Source organism: Tupaia chinensis, unplaced genomic scaffold (assembly GCF_000334495.1).
Source record: "Tupaia chinensis unplaced genomic scaffold, TupChi_1.0 Scaffold000094_1, whole genome shotgun sequence".
Taxonomy (NCBI): Eukaryota; Metazoa; Chordata; class Mammalia; order Scandentia; family Tupaiidae; genus Tupaia; species Tupaia belangeri.
The window spans coordinates 4,556,083-4,574,158 of record NW_006159556.1 but is presented as its reverse complement, the minus strand read 5'-3'; the positions used below and the strand labels follow the sequence as shown (position 1 = coordinate 4,574,158).

The following is an 18,076-nucleotide window of genomic DNA, read 5'->3' as shown; positions in this document are numbered from 1 at the left end:
AGGCAGATATTGCTGTTACTCTCCAAAGAGTTTACATCAATTTATACTCCCACCAGTAGTAATACAAGAGGATATTTACACATGTCTTAAAGTTTTCTTTGTCAACTTAATATAGTAAAAAAAAGGTGCCATATTATTATGGTTTTATGTTTGTCTTCTGTTAAGAGAGTATTTTCCTCTGTTTAAATCATTTTTTTATCCTTTATGGGAAATTTTCTTCATTTTTATGTTAGTCCATAGTCTTTTTGGTTATTGATTTGTAAGATGCTTTATGTATTTAAAAATTTATCACTTTTCACAATTTATTTAAAATATTTTTCCTGTTTTGTTATTTTTTATGTTTATGGTATTTTTTCCATAAATTGATTATAAGCATTTTTAATGTATTTTAAGAGTTTTGTGTTATTTATATAAAGACTTTGCAAATATTGAGGTTATAAAACCATCTTCCTTGATAATTTCTGGTAGTATTAGTGTTTATCATTTTGATATTTATGTCTTTGATCCATTTGAATTTATCTGGAGGGAAATACAGGTCACTCATTATGCTTTTTCCAAAAAGCTATACAGTTGTTTCTTAACAGTTAATTGAATAGAGCAGTTACCCCCCCGATTTGAAATACTACTTTTATATTAAAATTTCTTTTTTTAAAGTTTATTTGAAAGCTTTTTGTTTTTTCTATTCACATGCCAGAACCTTACAGCCTATGTATATTAATTTATGCTCAGCTAATCTTCCCTCATTTTTTTTCTCTCTCTTTCTTTTTTCTTAAGACAAGAAACTTTTTTTCCAATCCTCCTGTCTCAGTCTCCTGTGTCCCTTGGATTACAGGTATAGACCACCATGCCTCAGCCTTATTTTGGACCAGGAACCTAAATGGGGCCTCCTTATGGCCCCAGTCTGTGCAATACAGCATCACAGCAGGTGCAGCCCACCAAGGTTTTTCTCTTAGTAGAATTTTCCAGACTATTGTTCCTTGATCATTTTTCCATATGAACTTTAAGATCAACTTGTCTAATTAAAAAATAACCATGTTTTAGCTTAAAATTATGGATTAATTTAAGGAGAAATGTCAGCTTTGAAATAGTAAGACTTCCCATTCAAGATCATGATATGATTTGCCATTTGTCCAAGTGTTCTTAGTAATATTTTAATTTTTTTCATGTTGCTCTTATAAAATTAATTTCATTTCTAGGTATTTCATCTTTTGTCACTGTTATAAATAGGTATCTTCTATTACATCTTTTTTTTGGAGAAGTTTTTGCTATAGGGCGTGTGCGCTCGCCAGACAGACAGAGAGACAGAAAGCAAGAAATCAACCCCCAGGGGGGATGGCCACGCCGCAATCCCTTCTCCTCCATTCTCCTCTCGGGATCTTGAGCACGCACGTACACGTGTCCAGCATGAGTTTAAGCCACCAGGTCCGGGACTCTAACTGCGGTTGACTACATGGGAGTCCAGTGACATAGCCTTTACACTAACTGCTGGTCCCTTCTATTACATCTTTGAATGATTATGATTTGTTCCTTATTCTTAGAGTCTCATCTCCAGACATTATCCCCTATGAAAATTTCTGTTGTTTTTTATTTGAGAGGTTTTTGCTATAGGGTGCATGTGCTCATCAGAAAGAGAGAGAGACAGAAAGCAAGCAATCACCCCCACCCCTCCCTCAGGGGGGATGGCCACACCACAATCCCTTCTCTTCCATTCTTCTCTCAGGATCTTGGGCATACACACGAACTCAGTGTGAGTTTAAGTCACTGGGTCCAGGTCTTGAACTGCAGTCGGCTATATGGGAGTCCGGCAACATAGCCATTGCGCCAACTGCTGGTCCCTCCCCTATGAAAATTTCTAACCCATATAATCCATCGATGCCATCTGAAGCTCTGAGTTCAGCAACAAGTACTAACCAAAAAATACTACTAATATTGTTATGGCCATGAAGATTACATATATCTCCTCTTATTGTGGAGACTTAGAATAAAAATTCAAGCTAAAAAAATGCTTTATTCAAGATCACCAGTGATGTTTGTGTCTATGTGTTCCAATAACATAATAGTTATATAATTATCTTAATTTACCATACTATGACATGAAATTAAAACCTTTCTGACCATACTCATGTTTAATGTGATGTGACCCAATGAAAAAGTAATGAGTATATTAAATATGGCAGGCCCACCTTAACTTGACCCAAAATAAGTCATACAGGTGTTTGCAAAAGCTGCTTCATTGTGAAGAAACTATTACTTGTTTCTCAATCTATAAAATATGGCAAAGGTAATGGATAGTCACTTCCTTGATTAGGTTGTGTTGTATTGCAAAAGTGATGGCATAGTCACTCTTCTGATTATGTTATATTATATAAGGCTCTGTTCTAGTAGACTAGAGAGAGAAATTCTCCTGCTGGCTTTGAGAAGTAAGCTGCCACACTGTAGGAGGGCCATGTGTCAAGTCCCTAGAAATGGAGTCAGCCTGGTTAATTGCCAACAAGAAAGTGAGAACCTCAGTACCTAAACTCGAAGACCTGAATCGTGGCCACTATCACAAGCACTTGAAAGCAGAACCTGACCTCCAGAAGAAATGCAGCCCAGCTGACCCTGTGACTGCAATCTTGTGAAATCCTGAGCAGAGATCTAGCTGAATGTGGTGGACTCCTAATCCATGGAAACTGTGAGATAGTAAACATGTGTTGCTTTAAGCCTCCAAGCTTATGGTTAACTTGTTATAGCAGCAATAGAAAATGAGTATCCTAAGTCAAATCCTGTCGCTGGCACATTACACCTACAAATGGTAAATATTTTTTACAGTTCGGTAAATTTGTGTTGACAGTCCTGAGTAAAATATCAGTATAATACAGCTTAAATCTCTCTCTAAACTCACAGTGCCATGAATAGGGAATTTCAGACTATCCCCAGACGATCCAAAGCTCAAAATTTTCACATAACTCTTTCATACCACACACTTTAATATAAGCTAAATATTATCCATCAACATTCAGAATTTGTCTAAACTGAAATCTTTTGTAAGCACAGGGGCCTGTTTGAAAAAAGAATTCCTTTAATTTATAACTAAAAATAAATAGTAAAAGAGTCTCATTTTTTGTTTCTCATTTTTAGAATATTGATATTTCCTTAGAAAAGGAATAGCTGTTCACTGTAGGAAATACAATAGAAAAATAGAGGGGGCCAGCAGGTGGCATAGTGGTTAAGGCACTGGAGTCCCACGTGGTCAACCACCATTGGAAACTCACACCTGCAGCGTGTGTGTGCGTGCCCAAAATGCTGAGTGGAGAATGGAGAAGAAGGGATTGTGGCATGGCCAGCCCACCAGGGAGTAATTTCTCGTTTTCTGTCTCTTTGTTTCTCTAGCAAGCACATGTGCCCTATGGTAAAAATCTCTTAAAAAAAAAAAAAAAAAAGAGAGAGAGAGAGAAAAATAGAAATAATCTTACTCTTCTTCACCCTTCTGACAATAGGGGTGGAGATGCTTTTGCCTGTTTTCTGTGTGTGTGTGTACACATATACATTCACATATATCCACTTTAATAAAAAATTGGAAATGTATTGCATATATATTATGTATATTATGCATTTTAAAACATTTTAACACTTTTCTCTTACTACAATGAAGAATGCATGTTTATTGTAGGAAATATATTTCTAACAAATGTAAAAGGAATAAAAGACTCACCTTTGGACAATAATGGCAATATTTTGATGTAAATAGAGCCAGTTTGAGTCTTATTTTAGAATATTTAAAATGCTTCAATTATCTCTGCCTCTGATTCTTCAGTTATCCTTAGGGTATGAATTTCAGTGCTTTTCTTTTTTTATGGTTAGAGATGCAAGGACAACAGCCTACCCACAGTTACAGCTGTAATAACACTTCCATCACAAATCCAGTTTTCTAGAATTTCACATAATACAGCTTTTTGAACACTTACAACCCAGCATATGGGTTCAAACTTGACATTTAATGTCTCAGTCTTAAAGCAAACTGTTCCATCTCTTTCAAAAAGAACATTAAGATGTTGACTTACAAAATAAAATGTTGGCTGACCAAACCCTTTTCAATGCTCTCTATCCTAGAAATAATAAAAAAAATATATTTCCATTAAAAGTTATTTTTTTTTATTCTCCCACATATTGTAGGCTATGAAATCAATGTTTTACGTGTTATTTGAATAAAACTCCAAACCCTCAACCAAAGGAAGGGATCATAGCCAAAGTCAAGTTTTAGACCAATCCTGAGAGATGTATGCAAAGGTTTCCTGAAGAGGATAAGAATTTACAAAATCTTTAAAAGAGTTTCTTCCTACCAAGGGTCAGAGAGAAGAACAGACCACGGATGAGGGAAATAAGACAACTTGCAAGTATTTTTAGTGCTTTCCAAGTTAAAAATAGGGTTCTTTAGAGGAGAGATTCTACAAATAAATTACATTCATCATCCAAATTTTAAGTTTGTAGGTCCTACATTGTTATTCTCAAACCTTACAGAAGGCCAGGTCATGACAGCCTTATATTAGAAGCTCTGTGGTGAATTATTAAATAGATGAGATATATATTCTGGAAATACAGCAATGCAAAAAAGGGGACCTTCACCAAATCATCTTGCCGTAGACTAGCATAGTAACAGCATGAATAATAGCGGCCATTTATCTGACATACTATGTGCAAACCACTCCATACGTAGTAGCTCAAATAATTGTTCTAGGTTGGTTTCCGAACCCTGAGGCAAGGATTTGTGAACAAATGATTAAATAGAAGTATTTCCAGGAAGAGCAGGACGGCTGAAGTGGTTTCAGAAAATGAAGGAGGCCAAGCAAAGGTGTGAGCCACAACTGAGTGGGGAGGAATGAAGGGAGATAGCTCAATTCCACAGGAGCGCTGGTGTGAAACAACCTTCAGTGTTAGGTATAACCCCAGTATCTGATGCCTGGGGACCAAGGGAGGTGGAGTATTTATATTGGGTAGTTGGAAAAGTCATGATGTATTTTTGCATAACCCAGTTGACTACAAGTATCAGTCACTGGTTAAATATTATGGGAGTGGATGAGAGGAATATGTAAATTCCCAGAACTTTTTGGTCTTGAGTACCAAGCAGGTTCTGACAGCCCGAGAACAGTTAACAATAAAGATATCAGGTCTTGGTTTTGAGTGACAGCTTAGCTGGAGTCTGTGTATACAAAAGAAATAAGAAATTGACAAAAGTGATGGCCCCCATGGCCTAGTGGTTAAAGGAGCCAAATCCCATACAGTTAAAGGAGCTGAATCCCATATGGTTGGCCAAGGTTTGAATCCCAGTCCTGGTGGTACTAAAAACACACGAGGCACATGTGTGTGCATGCCTAAAATCCTGACAGTAAGGAGAAATAGAGAAGAGATTGCAGTATAACCACACTCTGTTGGGGTGTGCTTTCTCCTTCTTACTCCCTCTGTCTCTTTGGTGAGCACACTGACAAAAATAAATAAATAAAATGGGGGAATCTGAAGTGATAGTGACAAAACATCTACTATGTAGTACTCCTAACAACCCCATAGGGTGGCTCCTAGCATGGACTAGCTACTAGTTTTATAAACATTTTACAGATGAAGACACTGAAAAACTAAGATTAACTGAGATGTCCATAATCCTGCAAGCGATAGGTGGCAGAACCAGGATCTGAAACCAGATTGTCTGGCTCCAGAATTCACACACTTATCTAATATATTATTAAGAGCATAGAGCTAGAGCATAGCATGCAGAGATCCAAGGCCAAGCTAAAGCTATAGTTATGAGCACACAATAGAGAACAGGCTAGAACCAGGAATGACCTAAGATGAAGCCCAAATACACTAAAGTGACCTTTGGCAGAGTAGTTTATGTAATTATATCTTTTATTAAATGGTTAAGGACTACCTAGGCATTAAATACTTTAGTTATGCATAACAGGCACTTTCCCTCTAAGCTTGCAAAGGAGAGAAATTATTGCAGGCAACAGAGTTGCCTCCCTTTTTATTTCCCTCTCTAAACTCCCTTCCTCCATCCCTTCTGCATATACTCTGAAATTTGAAAGCTTTTTTTAGTTTGTTTCTGATATGTATTGGGAATAATTAGAGAAAATTGGCAGAGACATTAAACTCAACACACCAAAGCAAGGAACAAAGTCAGAGTTTCCTATAAGCTAAGTTTGCCTATCAAAATAGCTTAAATAACAGATAGCTTTTTAATTAAATTTAAAAGCTCGTAGTTTCAATACCTAGTTTGAGATTCCCTGGGAAGGTTTTTGTTTCATAAAATTTTCTTTTTGTCATCAAGGTACCCCTAAATCTAGCATTAGATATTCTCTCATTGGAATATTGCAGGTTCTAAACTTCTGAAGAATCTCCTATGGGTTTCAGCAATAGAGAAGACAGATATAAGGACTCTTCTCAATTACCAACCTGTAGAAATGATGAATAAAATGTAACTCCTGGGGCCAGCAGGTGGCATAAAGGTTAAGGTGACTGGATTCCATGTGGCCTACAAAGCAGTTTCAGTCCCAGATCCAGTGGCTTGTGAAACACACTGGGTGTTTGTGCATGTATGCCCAAAATCCCACGAAGTGAATGGAGAAGAAGAGACTGTAGTATTGTCATCACCCTTGTTGGGTGCTTTCTCACTTTCCCCTTCTCTCTCTCCCTGTCTCTCTCTGGCAAGTGCATACAGCCGATAGTAAGCTAAAACAAAACAAAACAAAACAAAAACAACTAATATAAAACTGTTATTCCCAGGACCAGCAGGTGCCATGTGGTGGTTAAGATGCTGGACTACCATTTGGTTGACCATGATTTGAGTCCCTGAGTCTTGGACTTGGAGGCTTGAAAATCACATTGGGGGGACCAGCAGATGGAGTAATGGTTACGTCGCTGGACATGGTTGACTGTGGTTCGAATCCCAGACCTGGTGGCTTAAACCTTACATTGGGTACGTGTGTGTGTACCTTAAATTCTGAAAGGAAAATGGAGAGGAGAGGATTGCAGCATGGCCATCTCTGCTGGGGGATGATTCTTGCTTTCTGTCGTCCTGTTTCTCTATGTCTCTCCAGTGAGCACAAATGCCCTTTAGCAAAAATCTCTCTTTAAAAAGAAAAAGAGAATTACATTGGGTGCATGTATATGCATGCCCCAAATCCCAGGAGAAGGAAAGAGAAAGTGGCCATCCCCCGGAGGTGTGTGTGTGTGTGGGGGGGGGGGATGATTCCTCATTTTCCCTCTTACTGTATCTTTGGCTATCCAGCAAGCACACACATTCTATCTCAAAAATCTTTAAAAAAGAAAAGAAAGAGAGAAAAGGAAAAAAAACTGTACCTCTCAAATTAGCTGAACTGTGTATCTGGGTAATAATATAGTAGAAATGTAACCTCAAGTGCCAGAAATGAAGCAGGAACTTAAAATTAGAGATGTGACTGAAGAAGCAGATGCATGGGTCTGGAAGGCTGGGCAAAAGAAGCAACACAGAAAACCCAGTCCTGGAACACAGTTCTCCATTACAGGAAACCTAAGTGGAGAAGGAAGTGGTTCCCATACACATGGAATGGGATATGTGTCAGAGATCGCATTTAAAAATCAGAGGGAAGGTGACAAAGTAATCATTGAATGCTGGTGGGGTATCTGGTTAACCAAAAATAAAAATAAGTAAATAAATTTAGATTTCTATCTTACACCATATTCAAAAGTAAAATCCAGATAGATCAAAAGTACAAACATAAAAACCAAGCCTTTCGCACAACATATAGGAGAACATTTTTATGACATTTGGTAAGGGAATGAAGTGTATTTCTTAAACGTGGCATAAACAGCACACACTACAAAGAGCAATTGGGAAACCTAGTATGGTAGATTGTACCACACTACAAATATCTGCTACCTCTCCCTGCCAAGCTCACCTGTGAGAGATCATATACCCTCACTCCATGCAACTTGCAAAATGTGAGTAGAAAGATATATATATATATATGCACTTGCAAACAGAAGCTCTAAGAGCCTTCCTGAGGATCTGCTGTCTCTCTTTTCTCTGTCACAAGACTGGCTTGCCCAAGATAAGAATTGATTTTTCAGCTACAGTCCCAGCAATGAAGCAGACGTGGAGCAGAACTTGTCAACCCATGTGAATGTGAGAAATACTTTTGCATGCACAAAATTATGACAGGAGGAGTAGGAATTGCAATGTGACCACAACCCATGGGGGTTCTCTCTCTCTCTCTCTCTCTCTCTCTCCATCTCTCTCTGTAGAACACAAGCACCCTCTAGCAATCAAATATATATATATATATATCCCTATTGCAATAGTTCCCCTTCTCCATTGAAATACAGTAGTCCCCTTTTACTGCATTTTCCCAGGTCTGAAAATAGGTGAGTACAATACAATAAGATTAAGCGAAAGAGACCAGATTCACATAATCTTTACTATAGTGTATTACTATAATTGCCCTACTTATTATTGTTGTTAATGTCTTACTGTGCTTAATTTATAAACTAAACTTTATCAAAGATATGTGTAAGAAAAAACAATATGCTAGGCTTCCATACTACCTATAGTTTCAGGTATCCACTAGGGGTCTTAGAATTATCACAGTGGATAAAAGAGGACTATAGTACTCCTTTTCCCCCACTTTTCAGTAATCTTTTCAAATAAATTATTTTCTGACTAAATCTTGAAATATTTTACAATACAAACTAGATTTTTAAAAGCTACTTATTAAATAGAAAAAAAAATAGTCATTTAAAAGTTAAACAGGGGGCTTTCCATGGCACAGGAGTAATGTGCTGCTGAAAAAAAGCTGGACTCCACATGGTGACAGCGGTTTGAATCCTGGGCCTGGTCAGCCTGAAACACACTAGGTGCATACACCACTGCTCCAGATCTGACCTGGTAGAGGACTGGAAAAAGGATTGTGTGGCATGACCACACCACGTACAGGTTGCTCACATTTCTCTCTCTCTCTCTAGTTCTCTCATCCTCACACACACACGTTTTATCATGAATAAAGAAAAAAAAGAGTTGAAAAGAAATTTTTTTCCCCAAAGTGTCCTATTGGGTCGTTGGAAAAGTCATGATACATTTATCTGTTTTTCTACGCAAAAATGCGTCATTACTTTTCCAACAACTCAGTAATATGTGGCAGAAAAAGAAATCAGCAGAGAACTTCAGTCGTATTATATTCCATCAAAGGTAGGATTAGAATTCCCAATTGCCCTAATCAGGGGATTCATGGAATACAACTGAAAGAACTAGAAATGTTAAATTTGAGGGAGGGGGGAGACTCAGAAGGGTAAAACAGCTGCCTTCAGATACAGGAATGCTTGATGTGGGAAATGGAATAGGAAATTTCTTTGTGTGGCAGGTTTATACAAAGGTGAAATATCTTGAAAGAAAGGTTTTTTTGGTGACACTTGTTAAACCATAGTAAAGTAGATTTTATATAAGACCAATGCAGTAGGTCTAAGGACCACTGCAAGGGGGTCTTACAGTGGGAGAAAGAGATTAGGGACAATCCTGAATACAATATGGGCAAGTGAGAGTTCCTAGCCAAAGAATAGTGTGAGAGTCAGGTAATAAAAAAGTATAAAGAGGGACCAGCAGGTGACATGATGGTTAAGGCACTGGACTCCCACATAGCAGACTACGGTTCGCGTCCCAGACCTGGCAGCTTGCTTTCTTACTTTCCCTCTTTCTCTCTGTCTCCTTCTGGTGAGCTCAAGTGCCTTATAACAAATTAAATAATAATAATAATAACAAATAAAATGAAATAAGTAATTATTTAAAAAAAAAGAGTACAAAGAGGTAAGAGATAAAAGGAATTCTGGCTAAATCATCCTAACAAGATTCTTGCTAAAGACAGGTCGCGGGGGGCAACAGATGGTATAATGGTTATGTCACTGGACTCCCACATAGTCGATCACAGTTCAAGTCTCAGAACTGGCAGCTTAAAACTCATGCCAGGCCCAGGTGTGCATGTACCCAAAATCCTAAGAGAAGAATGGATGAGAAGGGATTGTAGCATGGCCATACTCCCTGGAGGGTGATTTTTCATTTTCTGTCTCTCAGTTTCTTTCTGTCTCTCCAGTGAGTGCATGCACCTTATAGCAAAAATCTCTCTGTACAAAAAAAGAAAAAGACAGGTCGGGGTGAGCAGATATCATCTGAGGGATGGTGGAGGACAAGGAGTCTGTCAGATATCCAAGATGATCAGCTATTGAGGGTGAGGGTTTTTGATAACCTGACCTAGCAAGGTTCTTGCTAAAGCTAGGTTTTAAAAAGAAGTGCACAAATGGGCCTAGTAGAAGATTCAGAAGTCTGACTAAAGTTTGGCCAGGTAAAGACTCTGTCAGATCATAAGTTCATCAGTGCCTGTGTGCTGACGTGATCTGTTATGAATGCTTAGAACAGTTATACTGGGCAGGTTGTTGAACCAGGTAAAAAGAGAGTTTCTGAATTCTATGGCTCTGTCTACTGGATAATGCAGAGAGTACCCGCATTATTTTAGTTTTGAGAACTAGGCTGGGTCAACAGGTGGCATGGTGGTTAAAGGCGCTAAACTCCCACGTGGCTGACCACGTTTTGAGTCCTGGATGTGGTGGCTTGCTTTTTCACTTTCTCTTTCAAGTGCATGTGCCCTCTAGCAAATTCTTAAAATAACAATAATAAATAAAAATTAATTAAATAAATAAATAAAGCTCAGCAATCTCTCATTGCCAAGAGTTTCCAGTTGCCAATAATTTCCAACATCATTAAGCCTAAGTGTCAGGAAGGGGATAGTAGATAACTCCCATTATCGCATGTGCACTTAAACAATTTTTCGAAAAAGAGGTAAAAGAGCAAAATCAAAACCATTTATAAGAAAAAGAAGCCATTCTTTCACCAGAATGTGCACACAGAAAAAAAAAAAAAAAGAACTCTCACTCCCAAACACCAGATGTAGCTTATGCTTCTGTCTTTGATGGTACTACATCCATTTTAGAGCTTTTATAAGACTAAGAAGCAAAGAAAATTATAAAAAATGTAAATTTGCCACCACAGAAGTCTTTGATGGCTGAATGTTGGATAGGGCAATAAGAGGCTTTTTCTAAAAGCCAGAACAGGATATTCTGAATGGATATATCAATCAGCCTAACATAAGCGAGACAACACAAGGTTCCGGAATAGCAAAAGAAAACGATAGCTGATTTAAGATTTAAGCAACTCTTTTTGACAAAAAATAAACACAGTTTTGCAGGTTTGTTTGTCAGTTACTTTCCTATTCCAGCCTTCATGACCATGAAAGTCACACAAGGGGGTAAAATTATATTTCACAGAAGCTGTTCTTGTTTTAAATTTGCCCCTAGTATAAAGCAGTCAACAGAGGAAATTATATTTAATAAGACATCTGGCTTCTCAATGAAGATACATCCCATTTTTATTCTAAAATAATTTTAATTGGATTTGTAATTGAAACATGAAGTTAATGTCATTTGGAGTTTCCTGTCCCAGAGAATTATGTTTACAGACAAAATAAGGATATCAGAATATTTTCATGGTTTGAGATTATGCTTTTATCTGAAGTGTGACAAGATTAAAAAGATAATTCAACATTAATATCTTCCAGGAGAATTTAACTTCTTTTTATTCATAAAATTAAGTTTGCTTTAACTAAAATGAAAATAATAGGATATTTTATATAGGATATAATAGGATACCCTGTGCTTTTTAATTTTAATGTTTATTTTCTTATCTTTTTAATCCACTCATTTTCTCCAAAGTTAAACATTTTACTTATACTTCTGTTAAAATTTTTGCCTTGTTTCCATTTCATCTCCTCTATTTTTCCTCCTCCCCTTCTTTACTTGCATTTTGTATCTTATTCCTTCTTTATTCTATCTATGCCACCAAAAGGATTCATGACAATTTAATATTAAGGCAAAGAATTAAATCTTAGATGAATTACTTTGCATATATAGAGGAAAAGACACTCCTATATTTAAAAATATATATTTTTTTAGTTAAAAGTTGATGTGAAAAAAATAAAAGAATGCCAAAATAAACCAAAGCAAAAGCCAGGCAACTCAAAATCTAGAAATTAAAATTAGTGGTTAATACACTTATCAAAACAAAGCCAGTTATAAATTCTATTTTGGGAAGGGGTTATTGGTTACGTTTTAGGGAAAGGTTTATTTTTCATTTTTCATATATGGATTTTTTTATTTATTGTTAACAGGGAAGAGGTTTTCATTTCTTTTATTTTGTTTGTTTATTTATTACATGAGTGAGAGAGAAGAAAGACAGAGACACAGCACCCCTGATAGGGTCTAGATGCTTTAGCCAGCCTGGATCATGAGCACAGGTCTGCAGGCACTAACCAGTACCCTCTCACCTCTCACGTGGGTCTGCCTCGCAGGTCTGCCTCACAGAGCATCACGTTTTACCACTGTACCACTGTCTATCTCTTTAAGTTCTATTCTTATGAAAGTATTTACTGCAATTTTATTATTAATTATGAATTAAAATATTTAATTACAGGGTAATTGCAATAAAAATTTGATACTATGAAGAAATTATTTTTCATAATTCTTTGTGAGTTTTTCTTTGAAAAATAGAAACATATCAACAATATAAAATAAAATTGAACATATGAAAAATACTTTATCATGTTATTTCTGTTATCATATATGCTATAATACAAATTTTTGTGATGATCAAATGGAATATATTTGCTAGCATGCTGAAATGCCTTAATTAAAATGCCTGAATGATTTTTTTTTTGCCTGAAGCAGTTCTTACATAATTAGCATAATGCATCTGCTGTGTTTTACTTTTTTATTTTAGACAGGGTCTCCCTGTGTTACAGTTCTCCTGCCTTGGCCTGCTGAATAGCTGGTCCAATAAGCAAGTACTACATAGCCCTGCTTTTTTAGGGTGGGCAGGAAATCAAACCCAGGCCTTCCAGATGGTCTCTGTCTGAAAGTTGTAGAATCTACCAGCATGTGGTACCAGACTGTACTAACATTTTGTCTTTTTGCTTTTCTGTTTTTTCTATTAATTTGCCAAAGGGCATTTTGCACTTGCTAGAGAAAGAGAGGTCGCAGAAGAGAAAGTGAGAAAGCATACCCCAAAGAGAATAGTCATGTCTCAGTCCCTTCTCCATTTCTCTCCTTTGGGGATCTACACATCTGGTATGTTCCTGAAGCCACCATGGCCAGGGCTCAAACCACACAATTGACCATATGAGATATAGCCACCTTAACCACCACACCATGGGCCTGCCCTGCTTTTTTTCTTTTTAAACAAAGATAAATCCAGATGATTTCTGGATACTTCTCTAATATAAATAAAACGGATTACTGTATAAACTTAAACTGCAGGGGCAACCAAGTAGCACAGCCATAATTCAACACTCTGTAATGCTGAAGCCACATTGGAAGGTCCTGGCTTTGCATTCCAAGGTCTCCCTATACATACCAGGCATACTCACACATGCCGAGATCCAGGCTGGCTACAGCTGGGAGTGCACTGCAGCGTGAAGACCCTGTTGACTGTGTTCCTCTCTCTATGTCTCTCTCTCTCATGGAAGAAATAAATGAGTAAAAAAACGGTAACTAGGGAACAGCAGTTGGCGTAATGGCTATGTCACTGGACTCCCATGTAGTCAACCGCGGTTCAAGTCCCAGACCTGGTGGCTTAAACTCATGCTGGGCATGTGTGTGTGACTGTGCTCAAGATCCCAAGAGGAGAATGGCGGAGAAAGGATTGCGGCATGGCCATCCCCCCTGGGGGGTGATTTCTCGCTTTCTGTCTCTCTGTCTCTGTCTGTCTTTCTGATGAGCGCACGCGCCCTATAGCAAAAACCTCTCAAACAAAACAAAACCAAAACCAAAAAAAAGGTAACTAAATAAAATATGTAGAACTCAGAATAAGTCAAGAGTTTTGCCTTTAAACAAAGTTATAGTCATTTGCCTTTTAAGAGTTTAAGGATTTTGTTGTGATTATTGAGAACATTTCAGAGCGGCATTCATGAAAAATAAGCCACGTGTCATAATAACTTTTTATATGCACTAAACTGAATTAGAGTACGTGAGACTGTAGTGAATCATATATCAAATTCTAATATTACTTCAGGCAGTTCAGCTTGTAAATTGATGGACATTGCAAGTTAAAAGGTTCCATTTTTTTAAACAAGAGAAGTACACAAACTTACTTTGATAGTAGTTCATTTTAGTCCATTTAAATGCCTTTTTCAGACTAATATTATATCTTTTATAATTTATTTTCCACAATGTTTTTAAATCAGTAAAAGCAATTCTAAGGGGTATTTATGTGTCTTGATAAAAAAATCTTCAGATGCATATGACTTGACAGGGTGAAAACTGAAAACATGGGGTAAGATTCTAACATATGTAAAGGCATTATGTAATAGACTACATAGGGAGAAAAAAATCTGTCAATTTTCAGAGTAATAGTGTCATTTCTGATTCACTTTTATATTTGACAATTAAAATACCAAGTATTTTTCAGAAGATCTGCCTAGGACCTATGAAAACACTGAAGCCTTTCTAAATGTTTATTCTTAGAAATAGTCACCTTAAGATATGTTAAAAACATAAACATTTTGGGCTGGCAGGTGGTGTGGGGGTTAAGGGCACTGGACTCCCACATGGCCAACCATGGTTCAAGTCCCAGACCTGGCGGCTTGCTTTCTCACTTTTCTTCTCTCTCTCTCTCTCTCTCTCTCTCTCACTCTCGCTCTTGTTCTGTCCTTCTCTGGTCAAATTAGAAAATAAATAAATAAATGAATAAAGTTAAATAAACTTAAAAAAACCCACAAACATTGTATTTATTTTCTTGTTGTTTATTTATTTAATACACAAGTATTTTTCTTTTTTGCATTAGTTATTCTTTCCTATGGCTTTTCCTTTAGAATTACTAAACTCCTAATTTCCCGCCACTTGAATAAAGGAAGATAACTCAGAGCGCCAACAAGTAGCTTAAGAGAGAGAGAAACAGATATCCTTGACAAGGTCTCACTAGACTGTGATCCTCCCCACAGCCTCCGGCCAGCTCTGATCACAGGCACACCTGGCACATTCAGCTCAACCCAGGATCTGAATGTGGGCCTCCCAGCCCAACAGGTGTCCTCCAAAAGCACAGATATGTCCAAATGTTATTCAGGACTTTTCATTCTATATTGTCTCTGGCAAATATACTAAGAATCTACCCATTCACCAAACACGATGCTTGTCTCGGAAAATATTTAATTTCTTCCTTCATCATTGCCCTTGACTGCCTCACCCTACACCACAGTTTACGGAGCTAGAAAGTGTGCTGAAGGCAAAATATTGACTAACATAGCACCTCACACCACATAAGCGTTCCAAAGAAGCTTGACTGGCCATATGAATGAAGGAATAAGTAAAGGAGTGAACACATTTTGATAGTTCTTTAGGAATCTTTGTAAATACCACAAAGCAAAGGGAAAGAAAACAAATGGAAATAAAGGTGATAAAATTTGAAGCCATGGGGGTCCAGACTTGAGAGTCTGCTGAGACTGCCAGTATTATAAACCTGAGTTCTCCTACTCTTGAGTGGCACTTGGTTTCTGGCAGTCTGGTTTCTACAACATTTCTGACTTCCTAACAGGGAAACTCACCGCACTGGCCCCTTGTGCCACTGGTTAGCAGGAGGAGTCTGCAAGGACAAAGAGGCCCCACAATCGAATAAGAGCACCATCTGGTCTTTTCTTCATCGAGGGTGCTGATGCTCCATAGGCAACCAGCCCTCACTGGACTTGATCGAGAGACGGACTAACTCAAAGGCTGAAAACATTCAGTCAACTCACAGGCCGAAACCTCCAGATGAGCATGCCTGGGGCCGAGGACATCATGGAGAAGCAGTCTCATGACTATAACTGGTCGTTAAAATTCTAATGGATCATGTCAGGAACTGAACCATGTGTTGCTGGTTCTAAGAGCTGGACTGTCAGGAGCAACCATAAGGGTCTTCAAACACAACAATCTGGGCTTTAGCCCTATATCCCAGAGAGAACTTTAGCAATTACACTGATATCTGCTTTGTCTTTGAATAATTTAAAATATAATGGCCAGTTTCTGTTCTAAAACAACACCTGACTACCAACCATCACTGGGAACCAAAGAGCTGGTCCAGAGCACACATACACAAGTCAAAGGGAAAGGAGTGAGAAAGACAGGAAGGGAGCATTAAGCTACAGCGTGCATTTGGGGACTCGGCCACCTGCCCCAGGCCTGTTCAGGCAGAATAGCAGCCAGGACCCAGCTGCCAGACCTTTGGTTAAAGTTTACTTCAACCAAAGCTCATGAAAAGTTACTTGTTATTCATGACTTAACCTACTGAGTAAGAACACAAACTCAGAATCATTCTTAACCTACTGTTGTGTGTGAATATTAGCAGTAGATTAGTCAGGCTTTACTTATTTTTAGGTTCTTGAAGAGGGTGTGTGTGCTCATCGGAAGAAGACAGAGAGAGGATGGAGGATGACAAAGAACCATGCCCCAATTGTCATTGATCTGAAACCTAGTGTCACCCCAATGAGGTAGAGGAAATACTTGATACCACAAGACACACAATTGGGCATCCAAGGACACACTGAATGCATCAAAGAAGTTGGAATTCTGGAATGTCAGTCTTCCTGGGACATTCCACTACTGCCAATTAGGAAGGCTAGAGGAGATTACTGGCCAATGTAAGATCTCTGTGCAGTAAACAACGCTGTTGTAACGCTGCAATCTGTAATGTCAAACCCTTACACACTCCTGAGCCTCCTGCCACCTCGAGCCAGTTGGTTTACATGCTTGGACCTCAAAGATGCCTTCTATCTCTGACTGGCTTCCAAGAGCCAACTCATATTTGCTTTAGAAGAAAGTTCCCCATACCGCTGTGACTCTGACGAACAGCAGGGATTATAAAGTGGTTGACGGGGCAAGGATACCTCAATACCAGGGGTTACTGGGTGAGAACCCATGTGTGCAGCTAGTGACAGTGTGCACACTAAACCCAGCCACCCTATTGCCTGCTGAGCCTGGCTCGCCCAATCATAACTGTGAACAGGTCATCGATGAGGTCCACTCAAGTACTAGACCTGTCAGACAAGTTCTTCCTGGACCAGATCTGACACTCTTCACAAATGGCAGCAGTTATGTACAGAATGGACAACGGAGAGCTGGGTATGCAGTGACCACAGAAGCTGGTCAGTTTAGCAGGCTGAACTGTGGGCACTCATCTGGGCCCTAAAATATGCCACTTATCTAAATAAAAAGGAGAAACAAAGACTAGAGAGGGTTGGTGGCAGCTATCAGATGGGCAACTATATGTCCCACATATTTTTGGCTCATAAGCTGGTGCTTCAGTACCATGAATTGACACATTGAGAACTGTTTTCTGCAATCGTGTGCAACCACGACAGTAGCAGATGTGAAACCTGCATGAGGAACAATGTCCATCAGAAAGTGAATCAGTCCCCTGGAATCCAGGCTATAGGAATCTCCCCTTATAAGTAAACTTTACTAAGGTCAAGTCATGCCAAGGCTACTGACATCTGTTACAGGCATCATCTCATAAATCCATCACACTGGAGTCGAAAGGACTGCCTCCATGGACCCATGCAAAGCCCCTCTAGATGATGCTTCAGAAACGAGGAATCTAACAGCCTTGCTCTAGTCACTCTGGAGGCTGACGATTTATGTACAGCAGAAAAATCAAAATGCATCTGTCCGGAGATGAACTGTTCTGAACCTTCCCAGATAAGTTATAACAATCCCTTCTGTTGACTTGGCCATTACCTCCTCAGCTGGTTGGAAATCAAAGAGCTGTGAGACTATGCTATGATGCCCTGTGGAAAAGCAAGGGCAAAGTGGGGAGTGACATGGATCCTGTTTGCTAACTGCTTTCAAGCAGGAAGTGTTTCTATTCCACCTTTGTAATTGCCTGCAGAGCAATGTTACAAGCTGGATTGCAACTGTTTTGCAGCTGTTTTTCTTTTTTTTCTGGTTTCCTTGGTTTACTTTCTAAATTTCTTCCTTCATCATTGCCCTTGACTGCCTCACC

General features: G+C 38.4%; 1 pseudogene; it reads left to right on the top strand.

Annotated features, from left to right (window-relative positions):
• LOC106734326 (zinc finger protein 134 pseudogene) overlaps positions 1 to 17,263 on the top strand; it is a 46,420-nt pseudogene extending 29,157 nt beyond the window's left edge.
• Positions 17,264 to 18,076: the final 813 nt, after the last annotated feature.